Source organism: Chroicocephalus ridibundus, chromosome 1 (genome assembly GCF_963924245.1).
Source record: "Chroicocephalus ridibundus chromosome 1, bChrRid1.1, whole genome shotgun sequence".
NCBI lineage: Eukaryota > Metazoa > Chordata > Aves > Charadriiformes > Laridae > Chroicocephalus > Chroicocephalus ridibundus.
The window spans coordinates 25463858-25470623 of record NC_086284.1 but is presented as its reverse complement, the minus strand read 5'-3'; positions in this window follow the sequence as shown (position 1 = coordinate 25470623).

Sequence of the window (6766 nt, the reverse complement as noted above, 5' to 3'; positions counted from 1 at the left end):
GGCCGGACAATAGCCCTTCCTCAGTTTACCTGCTGGATCTCGTTCTGCCCGGCTGCGTGGAGCGGAGTCAAAGGAAGCTGCTCGGAGGCAGGGAGCGGGCAGCGAAACAAAAGGCAGGGAGAATACCAGCCAGCCCAAAGGAACAGTGGGGAAGCTGGTAATTGGGCCGTGTGTGTTTGGCTTTCGCCAGGCTAGCAGGTTTGTTTTTCCCAGGCTGGAGCCTAGGCTGAAAGAGACACGAAATTATTAAAGACCTCAACCTAGAAAGGAGAGAAAAGGAAAAAAAGTTGGCAGCGGCGGCTGGAGGTGAATCTCGAGTAATGAGAGCGCGGTGGGGGCTCGCTGCTCCCTCCCGAGGGCGGAAGTGCCTGGGAAATTATTTTCAACAGGCAAAGAAAAATGAAGTGTAGGTAAAATTCATTCCTGTGGACTTTTACTGCTAGTTTAACTCATTTCTCAGACCGCCGAGAACCTACTGGGCAGGATGCAACAGGTCCTGCTACGGAAAGGTAGAGCTGTGTCTTCCTAGTCCCTTCCTTGTTGGAAGCAGATCCCTGCAGGGATCCAAGTCCATATGGGACCCATTGGTGAGGCAGACCCAGAACCACCATGGTGAAGGATTCTCCTGTGGTAGGGCTGATGTTTGGTCCTTTCACCAGGCAGAGGTCGCAAGGAGCTGTATGTCTACCTGCAGGTCTGTAGTGGTCCTTGCAGGCAGGATGTGCGCAGGAGCTCGGGGCAGAGCCGAACCCGCACCAGTGCAGCACCAAACCTGAGCTGCTTCACCCTGCTCGTGCCAGGAGTACCTCTGGAGCACTATGAGGACAGGCTGAGAGAGTTGGGGTTGTCCAGCCTGGAGAAGAGAAGCTCCGGGGAGACCTTATAGACCCTTCCAGTACCCAATGGGGTCCTACAGGAAAGGTGGGGAGGGACTCTTTATAAGAGTATGTAGCGATAAGACAAGGGGTAACAGTTTTAAACTGAAAGAGGGGAAATTTAAATTAGATATTAGGAAGAAATTCTTTACTGTGAGGGTGGTGAGGCACTGGAACAGGTTGCCCCGAGAAGCTGTGGATGCCCCATCCCTGGAAGTGTTCAAGGCCAGGCTGGATGGGGCTTTGAGCAGCCTGGTCTGGTGGGAGGTGTCCCTGCCCATGGCAGGGGGGCTGGAACTAGATGAGCTTTAAGGTCCCTTCCAACCCGAACCAGTCTATGATTCTATAAAATCCTGATGCTGGACAGGCAGTCATGAGGGCTGGGGGAAGCACTACCAAAATCACAATCCCCAGAAAAAAAAAACAGGACAGGTAGGAGTTGCTGGTGATCCTACACTGCTCTTCTGGCTTCCCTCCCCCTTTAACCCACATGTCAGTGCCTCAATGAAGACAGAGCGAGGTGCTTAGCTGGAGCAAACCAGCCCAGCTCTGCTGACGGCAGCACAACTTCACTGGTTCGTACCAGATGAGGATTTACTTACTGATTCGTTGTCATCTGCTTTCCTAGGAACCTACACTTTCTTCCAGAGATTTATTTAACCAGAATGATCTGCAGTGTTTGACGTGAAAGGTGTCCTTGGGGCAGCCATGCCCCACACAGCACCCTGCCGGGTCCTCAGGGAGGGAAGCGTGGGACCAGACCATGGGAAACTCCATCCCCTTCTCCTCTGGGCATCCCCCAGCTCAGCAAATTGAGACCAGGAGAGAAAGAAGGAGGTGACGCTCAAACTCCGGACAAAACATATTCCCTCCTCCGAGGACTTTGGAAGTGCCTTCTCTGCATGGAGGGGTTCAGAGAGGCACTAACCCCACTGTACTGGAGGAGGAGCACTAGAAACTGACCGAGCAATGCCAGGAAATCCCAGCAACACCTCTCTGCTGCTTTAGCAACGCAGGGGATTAGGCTGAAGAGCCATGTTTTAATTTAGGGGTCTGCTGTGGGCAGAGTTGCCCAAGTTTCGACATCCAGATTGTCAACGCCAACTATTTTGCTTACCTTCCTTTTGGCTTTTGCTATTACTCTGATGTCTGCTAATATGGTAGAGAGAGAAGACTGCGTTTGAATATAATATACACAACTAAGACAAAGCAATAGCTCACACAGAGCCTTGGCTTCCTTCATGTGTTATACTCCTTTCTTAATATTCTTAACTTAAACAACAGCTCATTACCAGGAATTCCAGTAATGTTCCTCATGGATTAGCTGTTTGCTGGCATTTTTCTCTCTCTGAGACATTTTGAATGACTAGCATTGGGCAAACTTTCAACCCTCACGGGACGTTTTAAAAGACACAGGCAGTTCCTCTCCAGGAAAAGCTGGAGAATTCAGAAGACACAGAGTCTCAAGCAGAACGCCCACCCACGTTTCCCAAAACCAGACTTTGGTTGTGTTTACACAATTGCTGTTAAGCTGCGTGTAATATTGCTCCTGTAGCACTTTCTGGAGTCTTTCCCCGTTCCTGTCCATGCGCCCCAGGAAAGCACAGACGGCCTGGGCGGGCCGTGGGTTTCCCGGCGAGCAGAAGACCAGGGACACGCCTGGCTGGGGGTGACTGTGTGTGCTCCCACCAGCGCAGGTGGGAGGATGGCAGAGAGCCGCAGGATTTCCGCTCTGCTCACTAGCAAGAATCTCTGGGCTCTCTGGGGTTGTACTTTCACACTTACGGTACAATTACATCAGTTACACCAGTTTTCTACTGTACTCTAGACAGCCTTTTCTCGCCTACACCATTAAAGATGCCATTGCCTTCACTTTCTGACAAAGCTTTGAATTTTACCTTTGTGACTGTAGTCCAACACTGCTTTTGTGACCATATCCCATCCTCCCCCTCTACTCTGCACTGGTGAGGCCACACCTGGAGTACTGTGTCCAGTTCTGGGCTCCCCGGTTCAAGAGGGACAGGGAACTGCTGGAGAGGGTACAGCAAAGGGCTACCAAGATGATTAGGGGACTGGAACACCTCCCTTATGAAGAAAGGCTGGGGGATTTGGGTCTCTTCAGTCTGGAAAAAAGACGACTGAGGGGGGACCTTATCAACACTTATAAATACTTAAAGGGTGGGTGTCAGGAGGATGGGGCCAGGATCTTTGCAGTGGTGCCCAGTAACAGGACAAGAGGTAACGGGCACAACCTCAAACATAGGAAGCTCCACCTAAACATGAGGAGGAACTTCTTTACCCTGAGGGTGGCAGAGCACTGGCACAGGCTGCCCAGAGAGGTGGTGGAGTCTCCGTCTCTGGAGACATTCAAAACCCGCCTGGACGCGTTCCTGTGCAACCTGCTCTGGGTGACCCTGCTCTGGCAGGGGGGTTGGACTAGGTGATCTCCAGAAGTCCCTTCCAACCCTATGATTCTGTGATCCCACTATGACACTGAAGCAGCAGAACATGAGCCTGTTTGTCATGCTGTACTCCAGACCCTAACAGTGCTTCACAGGTGATACAGAGCATCTGAGGTTATCCACAGGAGGCTGTGATGCGATTTTCTCAAAGCATCCCTATGTATCTATGCTGGGTATTCCTACATCTCAAATCCCTATTTATAGAGAAGAAACTAAGTCCCAGTTCTGACCTGCTCACTGCCAAGCCAAGGTGGATGAGAAACACAGCCTATGGTGCTTATGACCATGCAAAATCTACTCTTTATGTTACAGACATATCCAGAGCAATGAGCAAACCTGCCTAAGATCCTACAAGGAAGCTGTAGATGGGGAACTGAACTCTTCTCCAGGGACCTACACCAACATTAGAGGGCACTGCATCCCCCCTCCAGGGCACCACGCCACTTCCCACACCAGGCTTCTGCAGTTAGTCCTGTGCAATCACAATACAAAAGACACAGGATGCTCTTGGGAGAACTACGCAGAACTTGCACCGTTCCTTAGCCTGAAGTATTTGGCCCAACATTCCAGTCGTAATGCAAGGCTCATCATTTTGGGTAGAGGTGAATATTGTATGAACAGCAATTTTGTGTAAAAATAGCATATTCTTCTTGCTTTCCCTTACAAACAAAAGTTTATTCTTGTTGCATACAGATGAAGATTCAATATTTTGAGATTCAATATAGACACAGCCTTCTAGAAGCATTTTATAAGATGGGAGGGTAACGGCCTGAGAGTTACTAAAACCATATTTAGTAAATTTACAGTCTACGCAATACTGAACTGATGCAAAATTAAAAAGGAAGGAACACATCCACAGTGTTCATTGGAGACTCTGAGAGGCTGCTAAATATTTGGCATAAAAGCAGTTATTTGGCATAAAAGTATTTGAGGTTTTTTTCTGTCTTAGGACTATCGTATCTGGAAATGATGATGTGAATATATACAGTTTGCAAAATTTTTAGGGCTTTTTTTTATTTATTTAATTGGAGCTATGCCGCCTAACATTTACTCTTGACTATTTTCTATTGACAGTGATTAAAACAAAGAGCGTATATTAATGCAGACGAGAGTTTCATTCATAGACAGTGAGCTACAACAGGATTATTTGCAAGTGCAAAGATCACTCACATGAATAAAGATTCAGTGGATCCGTGACCCTACTGATAAAATGAATAAAATCCGGCTCCAAACACAATCCAAATATGTTTTCTCGCTACTTATCCAAGCAAGTCTACTTTTGTGTTGTTCCAGTTTAATTAACTGAAAACACATAATTATTAATGAGAGCTCCGATAGGGCAGGAGAGGAAACATGCTTCTCAGTGGTCAACTTGCAGCCACAACACAAAACCCGGTTCTGTTTGTGCAGGAAAAGCAACCCCCTCCTGCTACATTATTCCATTGATCTACAAACATTTACATCTCCTTTGTTAACTAGTTTTCTGTAGAAATTTCATAATCACTAAGGAACGCTCTTACAACTGCACCTCAAGAAACATCTGTGAAGTAAACTTGGATCAGTCTGAAAAACAGGGTCTATTTTTGCCTAAGTCGTGTTATACATCAAATCTGCCAGGCTTTTCTTGGACGTTCATGATTCATTGTAAATAATTCAAACCGGATTTACAAAAGAGAAGAGGCTGTACAATGAACCTAAGAACTGCATGGTACTATATCCCTGACAGTCAAAACTAATAGAAGTATTTCACAAAGCCCAATCATTAAATGTTTTCTCCTCCTCCTCCACATTGTTTCGTGATCTACATTCAGTAGCAGGTTGATGAAAATGAACCTTTTGAGGATTTCTGTCCAATGTAATCTAATTAACAAGTTCTTGTGGCTATGGCAAGAGAACACCCTCACCTGATTAATCTCTGTTACCCATCCGTGCAACATGCACTGAAACTAAACACAGACATCAGTAGCTCACAGATAAACAAGAAACACCTTTGCAGCATCATTGCACAACACTGACTCCCATGTCCGTAATTAGGCTGTAATGTACTGCTAGAGGAAGCCGAGACCAAGATCACACCTTTTAGTTATTTATGTATTTATTTATTGTAAGGACTAGGCACGTTACGAGTAACGAGTGTTCTGAGTTGCAGCAGCTAATAACACATTTTGAAAAGTCATGCTCAGCTTTGAGCTTCAGGGTTTAAATCCTATCTTTAAGATACCTTATAAATGTGATGCTGGTGCTGCACAATGCAAGCAACTGCAGACGCAATACAAACCTGGCTTTTTGCACACCATTTTTTATTTAAAAAGCGCTCAGGAGGTGAAGATTTGCCTTAAGAACAGTTAATGAGCAGCAGTTTTCTGTTTTTATGTACGCTTATGAAAGACAGCACCAAAATACGGAATCAACCAATGAAAGATTAATAATTCACATATGTTCTGTAAGTCAGAAAAAAAGTGGAATTAGATCTGAACCTACCACCACCGATGAAGACAGGCTTTCTCCAGCTCTCTGGTTTAGGTCACATCAGATCCTCTAGTCGAGCATTGCTGGTACGGAAGCGCTCTCTATCAACAACCCACTCGTTTTGAAAGCATACTCTCATCACTTTCCCTACCTGAAAGCCTGTCTTAAACTGATGTAGAATCAATAGCAGCACTTATCCTAAAGGGGTGTTTGAAGGCCAGAGCGTGGAAAGCTCTTAGGACACCATATTGTCACCGCCAGCCAGACAAGCAAGAATTCACAGGGATTTGTCCTGTGGAACATCTCCAGCCCCAATCCTGACCAACGGCAAGGTGAATTCTCTGACGCAAAGCCACATCCATCCAGCACCGCTGCTGCATCCCGGCTGGTATCGTGGGTCTTATCCTTCCAAAAAGGATTATTAGGGAGAATACAACCAGTGTCCAGCAAAATAAGGAACACAAACAACATCTGTTTATTTAAACCAAAGAGACTCCTACATTCTCCAAAGATACTACTTTTTCATTGATTCCACTTAAATCATAGGAAATTTTCTGAAAGGTTGGGACTTCTAGTGCTGTGGTTCCTGCAGGGAAACAGAGAAACTATCCATAGCTCCTCAGTGGAAATGTAAAAGCACCCCACTTTGTTGGATACGCTGACCCAAGCGGCCACCGACGGGCTCAATGCCTGCTTAACTACCTTCCCATTCCTCAGAAGAGTAATTCCCAGCTCGTGCATCAAAATGCAGCCAAAGCAGATTTCCACTTCGGTCTCCCCATCTCCTAGCTAACATCATCTTTCCAAGAGAGACAGGCCAGCACAGCAAGACGAGCTATAGATAAGCCTATAGGTGGCACCCTTGGCCTGACACAACACTGAAGGACCACGAAGCGCTAGTCCTCCTCTCCCTTAGAGCAGAGAGGCCCACGTCAGTTAAGAAACCCGTTAAAATCACTA